This window comes from Dermacentor albipictus, chromosome 6 (assembly GCF_038994185.2).
Source record: "Dermacentor albipictus isolate Rhodes 1998 colony chromosome 6, USDA_Dalb.pri_finalv2, whole genome shotgun sequence".
NCBI lineage: Eukaryota > Metazoa > Arthropoda > Arachnida > Ixodida > Ixodidae > Dermacentor > Dermacentor albipictus.
This window is the reverse complement of record NC_091826.1, coordinates 102,379,343-102,401,027: the sequence shown is the minus strand read 5'-3', so window position 1 is coordinate 102,401,027 and position 21,685 is coordinate 102,379,343. Positions and strand designations below refer to the sequence as shown.

General features: G+C 48.9%; 1 protein-coding gene across 4 annotated transcripts in view; it reads left to right on the top strand.

Annotated features, from left to right (window-relative positions):
* LOC139061310 (regucalcin-like) overlaps positions 1-21,685 on the top strand; it is a 59,521-nt gene that overhangs the window by 21,060 nt on the left and 16,776 nt on the right. For 2 of the 4 annotated variants that reach the window (XM_070541135.1, XM_070541134.1), the window contains exon 2: positions 17,102-17,319. The gene's annotated coding sequence lies outside the window, so the exon portion shown is untranslated. Of the gene's footprint in view, positions 1-1,916; positions 2,257-16,280; positions 16,357-17,101; positions 17,320-21,685 lie in introns of those variants that run through there. The other 2 variants (XM_070541133.1, XM_070541136.1) reach the window with 2 other exon arrangements.

Sequence of the window (21,685 nt, the reverse complement as noted above, 5' to 3'; positions counted from 1 at the left end):
ATTCTGTAACGCTGCCCGCCCGCGGTACTTCAAGGCAGCGAACGGCATGCGTGCTATCGGGCAGTTTTAGAATAGCGTTTGTCGTCTGACGTGTACGTTGAACGCAAGCACATTTGCAATACGTTACGGTGGGCGTCGGTTCAAGAATTTTACTTCAGCGTATGGTAAAGCAAACGAAAGGGAGACCTTGGAACACAGGGCGTCGTCCGGTGCCTTGTGCCGCACGTATTCAAGTCAAGGCAATCCATTAACAACCAACCTGGCGTTGCTATGCGGACGCGTTAAAGTCAATTGACTTTAGAGGAAGGGAAAGCTCATTTCAATAGTTCGTGGTGATCAACGAGAGTGAGAGATTAGCCACCACGAGAATTTGCGCTGAAACGGGAACCATGGGTGCCGCCATGTTCTACAACGGTATTTCTTAGCGCGCGTGAACATTGCGAACGTTAAACTCTCGAAATAAGGTACGTTAGCATAGCGCGCATAAGCAGCAGAAACCCAATAAAGTTCGGAGTATGCGCAGGGAGGACAACGCTATTACTTTAAGTACGCAATGCGTTTACGTTTGCTTGCAAACGCAATTCTAGGACTGTCTTTCAATGTGACGTGGCACTCTTAACAGGAAACCAGCGAGCACTGAGTTTTTACCAAAGTAAACTGAAGCAAAACGAATGATGATTATTGGTGTGGGAAAAAGACGTATCCCAAAAGACGTCAACATTTTAAAGTGTTGAAGGGTAAAAGCATTTACGGATTCGAAAAACTCCATTTGCTGAATGTCTGTTGGCCACTGAGTCTGAACCTGCGGAGTGCCTGTTGTCGTGTATGTATGAACTGTTTCGTGCGGAACCAGTAAACATTATTACGTTTCGTTTACGTATCCGTCCGCGTCCAAGCACGTCGCACGAATACTTGTTCGGGTTTAGACTCAGTTCCGGCTGGAATTCTGATTCGGTACGCCTTTCGGTTCCGGCTTTGTTCTATACCTGCCTTCAGACACTGATTTCATGCAAATGGTGACGTGAATTCAGGCACAGACGTGTTGCTTTATACAGATAACTGGTAGACATAGCTATGAAATGCTGCGATTAACCATTTAAGAATATTAATTTTTTTTAAATTACCAAAGCGGAATTTTTAAGTGTGCAAATGAACCTTGTGGCAACTTAAAGGAAGACCACAGGAAAAGTTTCTCAGAAATATGAATTTCACCAGGAAAAGAAATTGTTAGACGTTAACAAAAGTGGGCGTCACTTAACATAGTTGAGCGGATGCCCCCAACAGATTGTGCAAATGATTATGATAATCATGTAAATGAACATCATGCAGATAATTTCTGTCAGAAAGGTAAGCTAACTAAGAAAAAGCTTTTTTACACAGCGGCGAAGCTGGGTTTTACTGCACACAAGAGAATCTTCGCTCCCGACTTCACTATTCAACAGCTCATTGCGCCACCCGACGTTATTTAAAACAAGCACAAAATAAAGCGTGTCATCTGGATGAAGCGTGGTTGAAGCAGCCGCCTTTGCTTTACACATGTTCTTTCTACGATAGTGGTGTATACAGCTTTTGTGAGCAGGTGTGACAACATTCTCATTAATATGCGAAAGCTTTTCCGCTATTAAACAGCTGTAAGCATACGGCTTGTCTTCGTGCCCCTTTGCTGTTTGTGTTCTTTCGCTGCGCTCATTTCCATCCACGAATCGTCCCACCAAGAAAAAAGAAACACTCGGCAAGTTTCGAACTGGTCCCAACAACGTTTCCTAGACATTCAACTCAAAAGGACGCTTGATTGCCCGTCGTATGAGACGCCTCGTGCTCACACGCGTCTCCTGCATAAAATAGACAGACAAGTGCACGAGCTTTCGGCCAAGGTTTGCGGTGGTTGTGTTCTCGCGCATGGTGACGGCCGGCAGGAGCCCCGAGCGGCGGTCGAGGTGCCTAAGGCGGCCGCGCCCGCAGTCGAGGAGCAAAGGCTAATCGCCTCGGAGCCCCGCGACAGTCCTCAGCCGACCGCCACCTCGAACACCGGACTCCTGGAGTACCCTGGCCGCGACCATCGTGGTACTCGTGGTGGTGATCCTGCTGCAGCTGCTGATCGCCGCTCCCCTTCGGCGGCAGAGGGCGCCTCGAGCGCACCGCGCGGCTGGCGTCCCAACAGCCCCAACAGTGCCGCCGCTACGCGCAACTGTTCGCCGGCGCCGCGAACCTGAACGAGCCTGCGTGCGACAACTTCTACGCGCACGTCTGCAGCAGGTACGCACGCTGGTGACGACAATGAGAAGGAACACACAATTTGTCACAACTTTCGCTTTACTTCCTTAAGTGGAGGCATTGCACAAGCGATGGAAGTAACACGCACACACAAAAGCCGTTTATGAGAATGACCACATTTTCTTGAACGACTGCTAGCGCACGAACTAGTAGCCACGCTGTAAGTACACGCCAGTTTGCTAGAACTAGTGTATGCCAGAATAATTCGAACCAATCTGCGCTTCAATTGCTCGCCACTTGATGGCTCCCCGGCTCGGCGACACCACGCGCGCTACCACCAAGGACAGTGTCGAACACGAGCACGTGATCCGAAGCTCGGTTCCTTGAACGCCTTCCTAGTGTAAAAGTCAAAAGTGAGGCTTTCTTACGGGGTGTCCGCCGTGGTTGCTCAGTGGCTATGGTGTTGGGCTGCTGAGCACGAGGTCGCGGGATCGAATCCCGGCCACGGCGGCCGCATTTCGATGGGGGCGAAATGCGAAAACACCGGTGCGCTTAGATTTAGGTGCACGTTAAAGAACCCCAGGTGGTCGAAATTTCCGGTGTCCTCCACTACGGCGTACCTCATAATCAGAAAGTAGTTTTGGCACGTAAAATCCCATAATTTTTTTCTTACAGGTTATGAAAGCTGGCTTTACTTGACACCTAGTGAATTCGACTCTCCAACTTCTATATATATAATTTTTACGATGAAGCTGTATACCTCTATCCCCAATGCAGTTGACGTGACCGTGGGCAAAAGATCAACCAATCATAGCACTAGGTTTCTGGTAGCACCACCAGATGGCGCTCGGCTGCACGCTTCCGCGGCTATAGCAATATGCTATATGCCATATGCAGGCTATATGCCTGCATATGCGGCAATAGGCGGCTATATGCAATAGACATTAGTAAGAGGCGATTGGAGGATTGGTGGAAGAAAAGTAGGGAAACGACAAAAGACGGAAACGTACAAAAACACAGTTCGCAATTGGGGATCAGAAAATTTGGACGTGTTAGTTCATAGTGTTTTTTTTTTCTTTTCTTTTTTCATTGGTTAACCTAGGTAGGATATCAGGCAGCATAGTAACAAGAGCTTGGTGGCGCAATCCACCGCCCCGTTCCAAAGGGGACGCTCATAACATCCATCCATCCATCCATCCATCCATCCGCGGCAGCAGAGGCGCCAGCTGCTCGGGAGAATGAAAGAAAAAATCCAGGATGCACGCCTTCGCACATATTTTTCGCCGCAAGCGCTTCCCGGTAAAGATTACGGTTGCATAAGCTGCAGTTGCCGGGATCCGACAACTGCAGCATTCGAAGCATACGAAGCTACACGTATGTACATGTAAAAAATGGCTGTGGCTTAGGTAAGGTTAAGCCCAGGATGCGAAGCATACTAGCCTTTATTTTAGTTGTTGAACCACTGTTTAGCCTGGTGAACTGCTGTTGCTTGGCTATATTTGGTTCGGCTAGACGAAGAAACAACTCATGCATTACTGCTTCGCCTTCAAGAGTGGAACGCGACAGCGTTCCCGTCGACCCGCCAAGGGGTGTAAGACAATGGGCTACAGGGCAGCGACTACGCGCCCCGCATTGGACGCGGTGAGCGTCGAGCAAAGCAGCGTTCGGCGCGGCAACGAAATGTGCGCCTGAGCAAGAGACGCACGCTTTAGAAACAGCTCGTTTCTAAGGCAGCACCGCATCACTAGAGGCGCTTTTGTACCGCTTTGAAGCATCGTACTCGTGGCTCAGTGGTAGCGTCTCCGCCCCACACTCCGGAGACCCTGGTTCGATTCCCACCCAGCCCGTCTTGCAAGAGTTGAGCCAAAGCCACTTCTCCTCTGTCGTGACGTGACGGTGTCACGTGGTTTCAAGGCGACACCGCCGCGCCTGAGGAGCTGGGTTGAGCTCTCGTAATATGCTTCGCATAAAAAGGAGAACCCGCCTAGCAACTGATTTCATTTGGGTTGTGATACCGCTATGGAAAGGCCAAGCATAGTTAGGACTCCCGAAGTGCAGCGTGAACACGATGAGCGACGGAAGGAACAGCAACGTCAATACGCACAGAGGCGTCGGGCTCAGGCTAGGCCGGACCCACTTCAAAGCTATGCCACACGGGTCTATCGGATCCAGTGATAACACTGCTTCGCTGGCCAACCACCTTCACAGCGCGGATTGGGGCCTTTTTCTTTTCTTTTTTTTTTGCAGTTTTCCAATTTCTGTTGGAAATACCCGAAATTTTCTTGTGACTGTATAAGTGTCTTCGTTGGTCAATTTTGAAGAACACAACATTAATTCTCACATGTGTCACACGAAGAAGCAGTTCAACCTCTTCAGGTTGCTCACCAGAATAGGCGGGCCTGCCTACAAAAAAAAAAGGCATTGCTCAGCAGGCTGTTAACAATGTGTCCGCTAAGGACACTTTCAATGTTGATTTTAATGCTCATGTTGTCAATGCACCAATGAAGCCTGAAAACCAGCAAGCCCTACCCATGGAATTAGCAGAAATCGTAACAGTAGTACTACTTTCGAGACCTCTGTTCAAGAGGTGTCATCTGCACCAAAAGTCGTTGTGCAAGGTAATAACGCTCCTTCGAACTGGTTGAATAATTTGAGAAATTTTGGGGGAATATACTTCAAAACGATTGAGAGCCTCCGCATTTCTAACGATAGCGAATTCAGTGGTATCGATAGATGATGCTGGATCTTTTAGGGTGTAAATACTGTCCTGCTTACTCCTGTATATCTGAATTCTCCTAACAACATTAATACTATTGATAGTTTGCAACTTAAGCCTGATTACTATGTGTATCTGAATGTACTGCATTATATAACTCAGAAACGCAAAAAACATCCGTGTTCCGTGCATTCGGGTGCACGTCGATCCGCTGGTGATCAAAATTAATCCGGAGTCACCTACTACACCGTTTCCAAAGGCGAATCGTGCTTTCGGCACGCAGAAGCCCAGAATTCTATTCAATTCAATGTGATTCAGATATCGTACAATACACGCACTGTTTAAATGTGGAGCGGTGCGTTGAGAACTACGTATCGTGTCGATGTTGTATGGCTGCCGTCACTAGTTAGGCTTGGTAAAGTTCGCAACGCAGTCGTTGGTACTGCTTTTATCTTGCAAATGAGAATTATTCGAGGAAAACTAACACACACCGGTTTATTTACTTATGCCTTAAAAAGCACAACCCACAAAAGACCGCGAGACTTTAGCCACGCCATTTTGCGTCCTCTGCTTCTGTGCGACAGAGGTGGGGCGCAACTCACTCGAAGAAGGGCGACGGCAGCGTCCTCGCCGAGTCCTGGCGATGGCTGGCCAGGAGAGCGGCATCGCGGCTCAGCATGGTCCCGGGCACCACGGGCAAGCCGGAGCCGGTGAACAGGGCCTCGCGCTTCATCTGCGTAAGAACCACGGCGCATCACCCAGACCGTGCTGCTGTGACTCTGTTTAAACTGGAAAACAGATGGAGCATGAGAGAAATCCAAGAATGCCGAGACGGGGTCTTCGAGAATCCTTCGTTACGACTTAAGCAGCGTGTCTACTGACGGTGTCGTTTAGTGGGCTTCTGTAGTGACACGTAACCTAAGAATTCAGGAAAAGCACATCGGGCGAGGTCGTGCATTTGTTCCCCGTGTTAGCAGCGCGAGAGACGACGAGACACAAAGTACGTAGAAGACGATCCTGACAAGAGCGTGTTATGCACACCTGGTATCTGTCCTTTGGCACTTTGAGAAATAGTCGCATCACGACTCGCGCATGCACGGAGAGGACGGCGCTGGGGGTTGCTAAGCAGCGAAGAACAAATATGCTGTGCCCACACTTGCAGAGCACGTATTCATAAGCATAAGAGATTGACGATAGAACCGGGCGTCATAATCCACAGGCTTTATCTCCTCACTCACACCCCTTCCCCCGCTTTCCCGCCTCCCCTCTAACACTGCCACTTTGCGGAAATTGAGAAAGCGCGCTGCAGCGGAGGATGATCATTATTTAACTGCTGTACTTGTACCTCGTCCTCGAAGCGTCAAAGCGTGCTCACTTCCTTGGAGGAAAGAGGCATGACGTCACCGCGCTGCTTCACTGAGGCTGAAACAAGCTTCGCAGTAAGCAGGAAGCACAATCAGGAAAGTCGCCCGACGGGTAGTTGGTTCTCTTCAAGTCGGAAATGCTCTCGCTCCAGAAACGAAGTTACCTCTCGGGGCTAAAGCTGTCCCTCAATGAAAAGAAAGACGTTTGTTATACATACATACATACATACATACATACATACATACATACATACATACATACATACATACATACATACATACATACATACATACATACATACATACATACATACATACATACATACATACATACATATACGTAAGTTGTATTTGACGAGTCCTGCAATGATTAGGTTGCGTTAGGATGTTCGTAGTTGTTTATACTCCTCAGCTGAGTTTTTCGCGGTCTAAAAATGTAACAAAGTTATTGCTCGGCGCAAGACACATCCTAATTATGTATTGCAACTCTCTCGAACATTGTCGCTCACATATATAACGAGGATAATTTTTTCTAATAAGACTGCATGTCTGACGTGGTTAGCGTTCAAAATTTTGGAACACATGCGAGGCCCAGCGATGACGCTGTAATCTACGACGAGTCATGTATAAATAGCCGACGCATCTGACCCGTAGATCAGATTTTGACGACGGGTGGCTGTGCTCTCAAACGGGTTGTGCTAGGAGAGTCACTTGTTTTAGAGCGCAGCTCTTAAGCCCACACCACACGTACGCTTGCGAACGCGCCCACGCATGCGCAGACCGTGTGGCGCGGCTCCTATGCGTCGATACCCGGCGCGATCTCGGCGAACAGCTGCTCTCTGTTATCGCGCGCTCGGAGTGCCTAGCGTCCGCACACCTAGGTGCTACGCAGCTTCGGCGCGCGACATTCAACTCTCGATGAAGCAGATTTATACCATGCAAGGAAGTGCTTAACCTTTCCCTTTTGCCCTGACATAACAGCCATAAAAATATAACAATTACGTTCTCAGATATCGAAGCACTTTGAAAAAACTCTCAATAACAAAGCACGAAGTGGCGTTTTCCGAGGCGTCTATGACATGGTCCAGTGAACGCGCGCTGTCGCGCGCATAGAGGCGCGTCTTTGTGGATGCAAACCACCATTCCTCGCGAGGCGCGGCAAGCGCAAGGCGCGTAGGCGCGAGCTTGCGCGCATCCGCTAGCGTGGTCATTGCTTTAGGCGCCCCTTCCTGCGTTGAGCGTCGGCGTGCCTCGGCGTCGTAGTTCGTAACCCGGCGAACGAGCACAGCGAAAGGTGAAAGCCAACGTGGAGCGCGGCGGGAGAGGAAAGAAGAGGGCGATGAGGAAAGTGGAGGACGCGGCTACAGTGAAATCATGAGGCGCAAAGCGGAGGAGGAGCGGAGGGGAAACGGCCTGCGCATGCGCTGAGTGACCTGCGGTCACCACCGGGGCGGCCACGGCATAGAGAAAGGGTTCAACAAGAGCGGACACTACCATAGTGGCGGCGAGGAGTTACGGAGTCGCCCTCTATCGGAAGCGCCTCGCTGGCGTAGTATGAGGGATCACGTGGCGCGCTCCTCATAGGTTTTGCTGTCAGCGCTCACTAAAAACACCACGCGCGAGCTCTCCCGGACATTTCTGTAAGTACTTTCGAAACGAGAGAACTTTCTTACTGTCTAAGTAGTAATCTTGGGCAAACTGAAAGCACACAATCGTTTACAGCCGCTATCTCTTTACCGAATACGTACAGTGAACGCCACTGCGCGCGGTCGCCGCGATGGAGTCTCCCGAACCGGCTTCTTGCGTGAAAGGTAGGTAAACGCTGAGAGCAAACTATGTGAAATATGTTCTTATAGTGTTTGTATAACTAAATGGAGCGTAATAGAATGAAGCCTCAATGCAGCGATCGCGCAGATTCGCAGCGATCAACTGCGTGTCTGCATGCTTGTCCGCGCACTGTTTCGCTTTCTCCGCGCGCGCGTTTTCGCACCGTGCCATGAGCTTTAGGCCGCAGAATATGCGCATTTGACAGTATACCAGCAACCATTGTTGCGTGGGCGCTATCAAAGCTGTTCAAAAATGTCACGATCAATTTCATTGTAGAGACTTCGACGCCTACGGCGACTGTGATGTGCCGTCGCGACGATTCAATCTTTTTTTTCTTCTAAATTCTTTGACCTTTCAATACTATTTCTCGAGTTGCGTCGCACTGTATGTTTATGGGCGTTCTCAGCGTGCAATTTCCCGCTGCTCCTTTTTTGTAATCCAGTGCATTAATTCATAACACAAACATGACCATATGCCATGCTTTCTTTAAATGTGCTTCTTACCGTAGCCTTTCCACTCCACTGAACTTGCCAGTATCTATAGTATCGACAAGTTCATAGACCAAACCGTCGTGAGATTAGTCGGGCAGCGGACTCGGGCGAGCGTCTCAGTGCGCGTTTTAAGAACATCGCAGACCGGGCGCCGTAGCAGAAATCTTCCTCGCGTCTGTGCTTGCTGCATACCCGAGTTGTAGCCGATGACTGTTTGCCGGTTTTATGTTTCGCGAGCCAAGCTTCACACAGCTTCTTGTCCTACGGCTACGTGTGAACAAGGCTTACACCGGCCTCCGTTACGTGCGTCCGGCCCTGCGGCACCGAGCAGTAGCCTACCATGTTGCGCGCCTTCAAAGGCAGCCACTACCTATTCTAGTGCTTTCAAGCGTTGTAAAGGAGACACTCGAAGCGGGAAAATTTCGCCACTAAATGAAAACCGCAGCGTACGAGGGAATTTAAACTCGTTTTCAGCTCGCTTCGGCGCGCCCGAAGCAGCCGACGCGGCCGCTATGTCCACGTGATCCCTCCTAGCACGTCACGCCGACGGTGGCGCCAGCTTTTCCAGTGGCGGAGCTCGAGGCCAAGAGCCCAGCGGCCGAATTGACTGCAGCGCACCAAGCGGATGGCATTAACATCTGAACCACACTTCCGGTTTCGGTATTTGGCGCGCTCGTTTTGAACGCTAGCTGAGACGTGTTACGCCGGCTAGCTGCGCTGATCGCAGCGGCATTTTTGTTCCTTCTACTGCTCATCACCGCGCGGCGTGGTCTTGGTGCGGAATCGTGTCATTAAGTAAAACTGATTGCGAACGATTTTTACAAGCCTCCGTCGAATGTGCGCACCACGTGTAATTTCATAAAGACGCAAGATGCCTTGTACAATGAGGACATGTTTATTTTGCTCTGTATAAATGCTCGTTGTGGGCTTTTTCTGCATTCATCCAACGTTGTGGCACCAGGTAAGCAGCAATAGTTTGCGTACGAAGCTCCATCGGACGACGCCAGCTTGAAAAAATTACGTTACAAGCATGGTCATCTTGGTATTTTTGTCTTATAAATGGCACTGCAGGTTTACGCACGTTTACATACGTGAGCACTCACATTGACGAAAACCCCTTCGCGACACGCGCTGCCACGGTCTACAAAGCACTCGCGTGATGCTTACCTATCGTCATTATGCAGTACGAAAATTTTTTAATATGTCATCATCATCATCAGCCTAGTTACGCCCACTGTAGGGCAAAGCCTCTCCCATACGTCTCCAACTACCCCGGTGATGTACTAATTGCGGCCACGTTGTCCCTGCAAACTTCTTAATTTCATCCGCCCGCCTAACTTTCTGCCACCCCCTGCTACGCTTCCCTTCCCTTGGAATCCAGTCCTCAACCCTTAATGACCATCGGTTACCTTCCCTCCTCGTTACATGTCCTGCCCATGCCCATTTCTTTTTCTTGATTTCTACTATGTTATTTATTCGAGTTTGTTCCCTCACCCAATCTGCTCTTTTCTTATCCCTTAACGTTACACCTATCATTCTTCTTTCCATAGCTCGTTGCGCGGTCCTCAATTTAAGTAGAACTCTTTTCGTAAGCCTCCAGGTTTCTGCCCCGTACGTGAGTACTGATAAGACACAGCTGTTATACACTCTCCTCTTGAGGGATAATGGCAACCTGCTGTTCATGATTTGAGAATGCTTGCCAAACGCACCCCAGCCCATTCTTATTCTTCTGGTTATTTCAGTCTCATGATCCGGATCCGTGGTCACTACCTGTCCTAAGTAGATGTGTTCCCTTACCACTTCCAGTGCCTCGCTACCTATCGTAAACTGCTGTTCTCTTCCGAGACTGTTAAACATTACATAGTTTTCTGCAGATTAATTTTTAGACCTACCCTTCGGCTTTGCCTCTCCAGGTCAGTGAGCATGCATTGTAACTGGTCCCGTGAGTTACTAAGCAAGGCAATATGATCAGTGATTCGCAAGTTACTAAGGTATTCTCCATTAACTCGTATCCCCAATTCTTCCCAATCCAGGTCTCCAAATACTTCCTGTAGTCGCACCCTTGCCATGTCGCACCCTCGTAAATTTGGATACCGGCGGAGGAGTCCCAGCGCAACGCTAACGGCTTCCAATCGCCGTCAAGGGTTCGCCTTCTCTAAGCAACTGCCACTTTTCTTTAATTATTAAAATGGTCAACAACATGAATGAATGCCACCTCTGTTGCATATCCGCGACGAAATGAGAGCTTCCATAAGGAGCGGATATTAAATTTACCTGGGCATTCTGCTGACCTAATTAGAATCTATTTATCAATAACATTTTTCATTACGTATACAGTTCATAAAGGCCGGTTGTTGCTATTGTTTTACTTTTACCATGCTTAACGTTCCGGATACATTTTCCTTAGTCTAAATTTCGCGCTCAACCTACGAAATGCACACCTGCTTGGACATTATCAAAGTGCCGAGGGCGCCCGAGATCAAGGAGGTCCTCAAAAGGCGCAACATCACTTGGCCAAGGCGCAACGAACGCCCAGACTTCCTCGGAGTGCTGTTCTACATGTTGAGACGGGTGTTCATCCCCGTCGCTTTCGACGTCGCGATCCTGGAGACGGATCAACCTTTGACATCCATATCTTGAGCCCCAACCCTCTTCTTCGGGCTGCCCTCGCGTTTCCTCGGTCATGCGAGGGCGCTGGCGAGACTTCGACAGTCGGGCACGCTCCTCGACCACCTGCACCTAACCTACGAGACGCTAGACTTAGCGGTCAACGAAACCAGGCTGAAAGAACTCGCCAGTCACTTCGGTTACTTCGACGACATTTTTGAACGCTACCAGAGGGCGTCTGATTACGTTACCAGGAACGCCAACGCTTCTTTCTTTCTCCAGTACACGCCTTCGGTGTCGATGGTTCGCTGGGACGCTCTGACGAAGCGGTACATGAACACCTCGCTCGTCGACGACGAAGACAATCTCCGAGGTGGCGTGGCCATCCAGAGCATCGACGTTTTCTCTGCGCTATTCGAGGTACACGCTAAGCACGGTGAGCACGTGACCAACGACATCGTCGGAGGCTTCTGCGTGCAGGCACTCGTCAACTACACGAGCGCCGACCTTCTGGCAAGCCTGCTCGGAGGAAGTCGAGAACTCGCCACCCAGTCCCTCTACGACAGGTGCTTCTCGGACGCCTACAGATTCTACGGCACCGCCATAGACGCCTATTCCACCAGCCGCTGAGCCGCGAAGTTGCGGACATCCAGCAAGTGGCCACGCTTATCCACGACGCCTTCTCCGGGACGCTTTTGCGCGGCGACGTGACACTCGGGGCCATCCCTCCAGATGCAGCCACCAACGACTCCTCGGCACCATCTGGCAGGCACAAGAACTTTGAATTGGCCCTGTCTAGCTTGAACGGCCTGAAAACGAGCACGTCCGCCGGTTCCTATGACCGTTATTCACGCGAGACGGACAGCGCTCTACACAACTGGATGAAGCACGCTGCCTTTGCCTCTGCTGGCGGCAAGTCGCCAACGGGAGCGTCACTCTGGGAGTCCTTGAACGAAGACATCAGACGCGCCACTGGCAGGTTTCGCCACTTCCGCCTGGGTCTGACGCATATGGAGGAACCCTTCTACGCAGCCATCGTCAGTGCAGCGGTGCTCATGGCAGGAGTCGGAGCGCGCTTGGCGGTGGCACTTTTTTTACGATCACGTCGGGACGATCAGCCCAGGTGACCCCGCGAATGTCTACGCTGAGAACCAGGAGTGCCTCTTTCCCGGCACTGGTAGGGGATCGTCGGACCTGGAAATTCATGGTGCCGTCGCCTCCGTCGACGTGGCATGGTCTGCTTTGAAAACTGTGAGTCTGGCTAAATCCTCTTCCGGCTCGGCCATCGGACCTCGAGATGCCAGTGCCGGCTTTCTCGCGGATGAAGATCTCTTCTTCTAATTTTTCTGCTACGTGCTTTGCGGGGAGCCGGACGGTGAACGCCTGTGCAATATACCGCTTCGTCACAGCAGTGGCTTTTCGCTCGTGTTCGGGTGTGAGAAGGCGTCATTCATGAACCCGGAGAAAAAATGCCGCATGGGCGTGTAGCGATCTATGCTTGTTGTCTGCCACTTTGGGGTTGAGATGCTCAACTTAATCCGGGCGCGTATTGCGTGCGAACGTTTAAGCTTTAGCCAAGAACTAATTTTATATTTGGCTATGCTATAGGTAGGCTCTTTATAAGCAATGCCTCACGACTTCAATTGTATCAGACAGCACGAAGAATTAGAACAATATACTAATCATTAATAAGAGAAATGTTAAAGAATTCGATTAATATAGGCCCGTTAGCTTGCTTTCAGAACTGTATAATATATTCACCAAGCTAATTTCCAATTTAATGATGGCAACACTTTAAGCAACCAAGAGAGCAGGACTGCTTCAGGAAGGAATATTCAACAATGGATCAAATAAATGTACAACCAACCTCCCTACATGCCTTACATAGAATATGAAAAGGCATTTGATTTAGTAGAGGTACTAGCAGTCATGGAAGCATTGCGCAATCAAATAGTGCAGGAGGTGTGCGTAAATATCTTGGAATATATCTACAAAGACTCCTAAGCGACTTTGATCCTACACAAGAAAAGCAGAAAATTACCTATCAAGAAAGGAGTCAGGCGAGGAGACACAATCGCATCAATACTATCCACGGTATGCTCAGAAGTACTCAAGTTATTGGTGGGACGTCTTAGGGGTGAGGATCAACGGTGAACATCTCGGCAACCTTGGCTTACCAGATGACATAGTGCTGTTCAGCAACAATGGACACGAATTGCAATGAATGTTAACCAAGGAAGTGTACACTCTAAGAACAGTTTACACCCTTTGGCTTGCCCCTTATGCCACACAAAAATAATCGTCATCTGCCTTGATGCGTTTCCTTTCTTTATCGCTGAGAGCCCGGAACTTTCCAGTAACGAACGGCACGCGCGTTATCAGCATAGAACAGTTTACACCCTTTGGAGTGCCCCCTCTGATAACGCGCGTGCCGTTCGTCACTGGAAAGTTCCGGGCTTGCAGCGATAAAGAAAGGAAACGCATCAAGGCAGATGACGATTATTTTTGTGTGGCAGAAGGGGCAAGCCAAAGGGTGTAAACTGTTCTTAGAGTGTAAGAGTAGGGTTGAAAACTAATAGTACACAGCGCCCGCCCCAGCTGCGGAAGGTTGCGGGTTCGATGCCCGCCGCCACCGGGCACCCACTGGTTCAAATTGGCGTAAATGTGCCCCGGGTCTGGCGTTTGGCTTCCTTCAGGGGCGATACGCTTGGGAAGCCGCCTGCGCCCTAAATTACCGTCAAAACATTGGCGAGCACAAAAAAAACGATGTGATGTTTGGGCCCCTTCCATGATGGTCACTTCCCATGTTGCGCCTCAAATGCACCTATTGAGGTGGGGACGCCTTCGGGTTAAAGGCAAACACTCTTTTCCAACCGTTGAGGTCCCATATGACCGAGTAAGTGTCCGGGACCGCACTGGTACTTAATTTACCGAAGGTCAGGAGAGGCAGCGCTTGCCTCCCGCAGCCGTGGCGCATGCACTGCAACGCTGGTTGACATCGTCTCGAGCGTGGACAATGTTCAGACAATGCTATGTATCGTGGCAAGGGAACAAGGTTTCATGATCGCCAGTCAGCCTCGTTCGTCTGTGAAGGAGTACTTTCATGTGGGCCAAGTACTAACAGATGACCCTGATAATGAAAAGGAAATTTACAGAATAAAAATGATACCAAGTGCATACATGAGCACGAGGCATTACTATATCATGACGGGGAGCATACCACAATCGTGGAAATGAAAAATGTGCAATCGTTGTATTCTACTGATGCTAACATGTGGGGCAGAAAAATGGAAGTTCAACAAAGCTCCAGAACAAGTTAAGGACCGCGAAAGGAGCGATATCGAAGGAATAATGTGGTTAGGTGGTTACAATACAGGAAGAGAGCGGTGTGGATAAGAGAGCCAATGGGGATGGCTGATATTCTAGATGAAATTAAGAGAAAAAAAATGAGCTCTACCCCAGCCAGACGTGCAAGATCTCTAAAACTCAATTAGCAACACTCCACCGCATGCTATGGGAGTGCAAACATCAACACCCCGACCTTATTCCCGTGACCCTCTCGTCGAGATGGCACGCCGCCCTGCGCAGCTCCCATCTCGACGGCCAACTCTGGGCGACCCAGCAGGCCTACGAAGCGGCGAAGAGGCAAGACCTCGACGCCCCATCGTGGGAGGCCTAGGCCCAGCCGAATGAACTGCTGGTGCTCATTAAAGTTCACTCTCTCTTTCTGGACAGGCCGTGTAATGCCTAGGGCAGGCAACCGATGGACCATTAGATTTACAGAATGGGGGCCAAGGGAAGACAAGTGCAGTAGAAGTCGGCAGAAAATTAAGGGGGAGGGGTGATGAAATTTGTAAGCACAGCTCGGAATCAGCTAGCGCAAGACAGGGATAATTGGAGATAGGCGGGAGAGGCAGTTGTCCTGCAGTGGACTTAAATATAGGATGATGATGATGATGATGATGATGATGGCACGTAGTGTCGTGTGCTGTTACTACATCTATCCACTGGCAGCTGGCACCACCTCCCGCCCACTGGCAGGAGGTGGTGTTTAGTCCGTCACACCGCCCCTTGTCCGTTTCCACGAGGTACGAATGAGGTAGCCCTGCTTCCGCTTGAACCATTCCCTGCGAGGCAGCATCTGCCTAAATCCACACATTTGTCTTGAACAGCAGGTTCCTTTCTTATCTAGCATGGCGGCGCTTATTGTTGTCGGATGCTTCTTGTTAATTTTGTTTCTTATACCTTTGCCGGTATTTTTTTATTGTGACACCATCCAGGTTTCACCTTTCTCGGCGCTGTAGAAAGTGTTGACCGGAGCTTCCTACCTGTGAGAAGCTCCTCTGGGGAGAAGCCTTCTGGTTCATGCGTTCGGTGGGCCAAGAGTGCTTGCTAAATATGTGGGTCCCTCTCATCAGGTTCTTTGCGGACTGGACCACCCTTTGCGCTTCGCCATTGCTCTGAGGCTAGTACGAACCGGAATTGAGTCCAGTTTGATCGCCATTCATTTACGAACTGCGAGAATTTCCTTGATTCACGCTGCGGACCGTTGTCGGAGCACATCACGTCTGGTTGCCGATGTCTGGCAGAGACCTGGCCAAGCACCCCGATCGCGTATTTTTCTGAGCTTCAGTTATGCTTTTCGAGCTCGAAAAACTTTGTATGGCAATCGACGATAACCGGGTACTTCTTGCCTTTGTGTTCGAATACATGAGACATCATTGCCGATCAGGTAGGTAGTGGTGGTTGTTTGCAATAGGGGTTCTGTTACAGGTTTCTGGTAGTGTTAACATTCGGGACACTGATTCATTTAGTTTTGTGTTCTGCTGCTGCTTGGCTACCACACAGTCTCTTGCCCGGCATCGAATGGCGCCTTGGTGATCACAGAGTAGACGCTCTAGGAATTCAACTTGCAGGCTTTGCGGAACTGCCAGCCGTTTGTTTCTCATGAGCAGGCCTTGAATAACTGAAAGCTCGGCCGCTACGTTCCTAAATTGCTTTGCTTCACGTGGCAACCTGCCTGCAGCTCAGGCCATGTTTCTCGCAGTACTCCATGATCCTTGATCTGCATGGATCCCTCAAGAGCTCTTGCTCTAGGCGCTCCAGGAATGAGGTGGAGGCGGGAAGGAGATCCACCGTAAGCATTCCGTACTCCTCTGCAGCTGTCTCTGTAACCTCTTTAATGCAGCGTTCTGTGAGGGGCTTCCTTGACAGGGCATCAGACGCGTACAGCTCTTGGCCTGGAGCGTGTGATATTGTGAAGATGCGCATCCTCAGGCGCTGCAAATTTAAGTCAGTTCGTCAAGACTTTTCTTGAGAAGAGTGGCACTAATGGCTTATGGTCAGTTTCCACTGGAGACGTCTGCCCGAATACATAGGTGCCGAAATTGTCACAAGCCCACGCAACGGCCAAGATCTGATTATGAGGCACGCCGTACTGGAGGACTCTGGATTAATTTTGACCACCTGGCATTCTTTAACGTGACACCTAATTATAAATACATGGGTGTTTTTGCGTTTCGCTCCCATTGAAATGCGGCAGCCATGGCCGCGATTTGATCCCGCTACCTTATGCTTAGTAGCGCAACACTAAGGCCACTAAGCGACTACGGTTGGTTAAACCCCTAATTGACATCCCCTGTGCTTCCCTTGGCTTCGTTTTGTGAGGGCTTCACGTTGGTCGCTACTTAACAAAACTCTGACCCCTGGTTTTCCTTTTTTCTAGTTTTGCGGTAAATTTTATGCATGCATGCGCGGTTCTCTGCTTGCACACGGATAAACGTAAAATATTTTTTTCTCCTTATTGCATCACGCAGACAATGCCAAATAAAAGTGTGTTTTTTTCTCTTTTGCTTCATGCATCCCTGTGCCAATCTGTGTAGGGCGGTGCATTCTGATCAGCATCCGGTATGAGCAAGGCCGCGACGACAGTCGGGCACGTTCACAGCTGGTGCAGCCGTGCGTCGTGATCCACCAGCAACCGGCCCGGGTTCCCACCTCGACAGTCGAGTCCCAGGACGCACGCGGTGCCACGTTTGCTACCCAACGAGCTGCCAGCGTCGGGCTTCCTTCGTCGAGTCGCGCATCGCATATCGCTTAGGTGAGGTTCGGCCTACCCGTGAATGGTGGCGGCGGCGCGGTGTGATCAGTATCCGCCGCGTTGGTTTCAGACGGATAGCTTGAGCTTGTCCGTGAACGTATTTGTTGTGAACGAATACCACGACACCGGGGAGGTGTACGGCGTCTGCAGCGCTGCTAGCAGACGACATCAGTGTTTAACCGGAAGGGTCACAGAGCTAACACTCCAGTGGCCTACCGCACCGTGATAAACTGCTGGCAGTGTAAAGCATTCGTACCGACATTATGACTAAGGCGCGGTGCTTTTAATACTTTCTCTCTTCTATATGAACATTCACTCGACAGAAAAAAATTCAGATCTTATATTCGGGCGAGTTTGCAAGCGTGCAAGTGTGTCCTAATAGCGCAGGAGATTATTGTTATTATTATTGTTATTCTTAATATTGTGTTTATTAGACTGCGATCCTTTTTCACCGAAATCAAAGGGCGGTGGGGTCCTGATTGCGATCAATCAATCACTCAGATCTCTTCGGCGCCCTGCTTTAGAATTTTATATACGGATTTTGTCTGGGCGGAGATTTTCGGTTCTGGTAGCAATAGGCTATTAATAGGGAATTTTTAAGTTGCGCCTGATGTCATTATTCAGATGTACATGACTATTCTAGCCACTATTGAAAACGTTATATCGGCCCACGCTAGCCATAAAATACTCATTATTGCTTATTTCAATACGCCCGGTTTTTCCTGGCAAACGTGAAATTTCAACTCATTCTTTTTACTTATCTGCCAAATGCAACTTGTTACTTGATCTTATATAGTTTACATCTCTGAGCTAATTTAACAATACGCTAAACTCTTGTGGCAATGTACTAGACATATGCCTTATTAACTCAGAAGCTGTGAATGTGTCCTGTGGCGACTTTCCCCATGTGAAACCAGATAAATATCATCCCCCGCTTCATATTTCATTGCAATTCACAATACCTAGTCGCAGGGGATTAAAGGATACAGCAACACCTCGATCTGTTAATTTCACAAGCGGAGATTACATGGGTCTTCACCACCATCTTAATCATGCGGACTCGTCTTCAGTAGTATAACTAAGAGATGTTAATGGCCATGTCACGGCATTCAGGAATATTATTCACGATGGAATGAAGGACTTTATACCACAAAAACGTGCTAAATGCTCTAAATTTCCTCACTGGTTTTCTGCTTAACTGAAAACAACTATGAAGCTAAAAGACCGTGCTCGCACGAAGGCACAGCGTACAAATCAGGAACACTGGAATATAGATTTTAAAATGTACAGGTCACTCTCTCAACGCCTTTACAAGCGTGGTCATTCCATCCGTATACAGCACATGGGGAAGCTTGCGCTTCTAAAAATTCAGTCTTTTTGGAGACATGTTCGTGAACAGACATCAAACAATACGAAACAAGATATCTCTCTACTTAGTGGCGATGGCCAACCTGTCCCAAATGTCGCGGGCGCCTTCGCCCTACACTTCGGGTCTCTATACATTGAAGAGTACAGAGACGGAATAAGATTTCCAAGCGCACTTCCCTTGATGCAAGTCTATCGATCTCAGAGGAACATGTCTTTAAGAGCAACAAACGCTTAAAACCGTCTTTTTGGTGTGGTCCTGATGAGATTCTTGCTGCTTTCATTAAGACGTACGGGTCCTTGCTTGTTCCAGAGCCCACTTGTAGTTTTAATTCTGCTTTAGAGACGAGCACATTCCCAAAGGCTTGGAAAACAGCGCGGGTCGTTTCCCTCTTTAAGTCAGGGGTAAAAGCTGCTGCGAGTAACTACAGGCCCATTTCTCTCCTATGCGCAGACTCTAAATTATTCGAGCCAACTCTGCACTCAGTGATTTCATCCTCTGCGAACTATTCCTCAGCAGCATGCATTCATATTGGGACGCTCCACAACTGCCAACCTCGTTAGCTTCATGATGCATGCCTCTCAAGCAGTGTATAAGACAGTACAACTTGACGTCATTTATTTCGACTACAGTAAGCCATTTGATGTCGTATGCCACAAAATACTCCTTCAAAACTTGACACAACTTGATCTTCACCACCCTGTCACAGCGCTCATAAGGAGCCACCTACGCGACCGGTACTGCTACGTTAGCGTAAATGGTCGGTCGTCAGAACTTTATGTGGTTACAAGTGGAGTTCCTCAAGGGTCAGTCTGTGGCCCTCTTCTTTTCTCGCTATTTATTAATGACTTTTCGACAGCCGTTCAAAACTCTTCAATATTGTTATATGCTGATGAGGCGAAACCTTTCAAAGCGGTACAAAATGTTAATGATTGCGCCGCTCTTCAGAAGAAAATTGCAAATTTTGCGTCATGGTGCGCTGAAAAGAAGCTCGTCATAAATACACCAAAAACGAAAGTTGTAAACTTTACGCGGATGACTAGCAGGATCTTATTTCCCTATAGCGTTAAAGACGTTCTCCTGCCAATAGCTCAGGGAACGAAGGACCTTGGAGTGTACTTCGACAGCTCTCTGAGTTTCTCGCCCCACGCTCAACAGACGAGGCAGCGTGCAGTTCCAACGCTCGGCACAGTATGTCGGCTGACGAGAGACTTCAAAGAACCTGGGCCGTTTGTAACTTAATATGAAAGCGTATGCCTTCCAGTTCTTGAGTACGCCTCTGTGGTTTGCCCTGGCAGTTCGAATTGGGAAGTTCTAGAAAATGTGCAAGAAAAATTCACATCTATATTTAAGCATCGATTCTGTCAAAAGCCTTCGATCTCCATATTGCTAACACAGACACTCACGATACCTACTCTTACCTGTAGACGCAGTAAATTGGATGCTCTTTTTCTTCACGAATTAATACATGAAAAGATCTACTGCTCGTAATTGCTTTCTAATGCGCGCTTTTACATTCCACAGAAAGGCACAAGGGAACAGCGTGCCTTTCAGCCTTCAGATTTTTGTGACCCCCTATCTAGAGTGCAGACGACATATAACGCCCAGTCAGAGTGCCTGGACAGCTCCATGCCTAATTTTAATGTTTTCCTGAAAGAAGTTGCAGAGGAAATTCAATAACTGAACAAAAACTCCCATACCTGTTGTGTGTTCACTCATTCTGTCATCCTTTTTTCTGTTTCTCCACTTTTGCTTTGTATTCTGTTCGCGTACACATCATATGCTCGGTACTCGCGAAATTATTAGTCTTTTTCACGTGCGCGCACGTGTGTGTGTGTGTGTGTGTGTGTGTGTGTGTGTGTGTGTGTGTGTGTGTGTGTGTGTGTGTGTGCGTGTGTGTGTTTGTGTGCACGTGCGTGTGTGTGTGTGTGTGTGCGTGTGTGTGCGCGCACGTGTGTGTGTGTGCCTGTGTGTGTGTGCCTGTGTGTGTGTGCGTGTGCGCACGTGTGTGTGTGTGTGCGTGTGTGTGTGCATGCGTGCGTATGTGTGTGTGAGCGAGCCAGCGAGCGTGCATTGTTCTTCCGGTACATTGTTTTGCCGAGTGCGACAGCATCAAAACTCTCCAGGATCTTCCTGAGCACTTTAATAAACACCTTTGATTGATTGATTGATTGATGCATTGATGCATTATTATTATTATTATTATTATTATTATTATTATTCATAGTAGTAGCAGTAGTAGTAGTAGTAGTAGTAGTAGTAGTAGTAGTAGTAGTAGTATTCGGTATAAAAGCATATACAACGGACAGAGAGGGATATAAGGAGGGAGTAGGCTGGCAACTGCAACCGAGAGCGGCACAAAGCCTGTCTACTATTTAGGAATGGTGCCATGTAAAGATAGGTTGACAATGAGGGTAAGAAAAGTAAACAGTAAAATACACCGCAAGATGACACGCCACAAATGGTATAACGTAACGAAACGACAAATATTATAGTTTGCAAGTGGGAAGAAAACAGACACGCAGTAACAGTAAAAAAAAAAAACGCGGTCGCACTAATTACGAAAGAACGTTAAAAATATACACCACCAAAATTAGCAAAAAGAAAAGGTGTCTTCCCTCGCCCAGTCCCTCACAAACGCGAAGCCAAGCGAGTTTATTGTAGAGAACTAAAAAGGGTACGTGGACGCTGGCCGCGTCGACAAGCACAATCACTCGGATACAGGCAATGATCGAGGGTAGAGGCCGCTTAAGCCACAGTCCATCAGTAACGGCGTGCGCAGTGCAAGGAAGACGGGACACTTTAACATAAGGCGCCCAAGTGTCTCGCAGCAGCCACAAGGCGCACACGACGGACTGTCCACTCATCCTTGCCGGTATAAACGTTAAAACACCAGTGCAGCGCCAACCCCTCTAGCAAGACGAGGGCCGCCTCGACCACAAACGTGGAGAGTAAAGGATCCATTTGCAACACGTTGGTCCGGGTGCTGCTCGAGGAGGC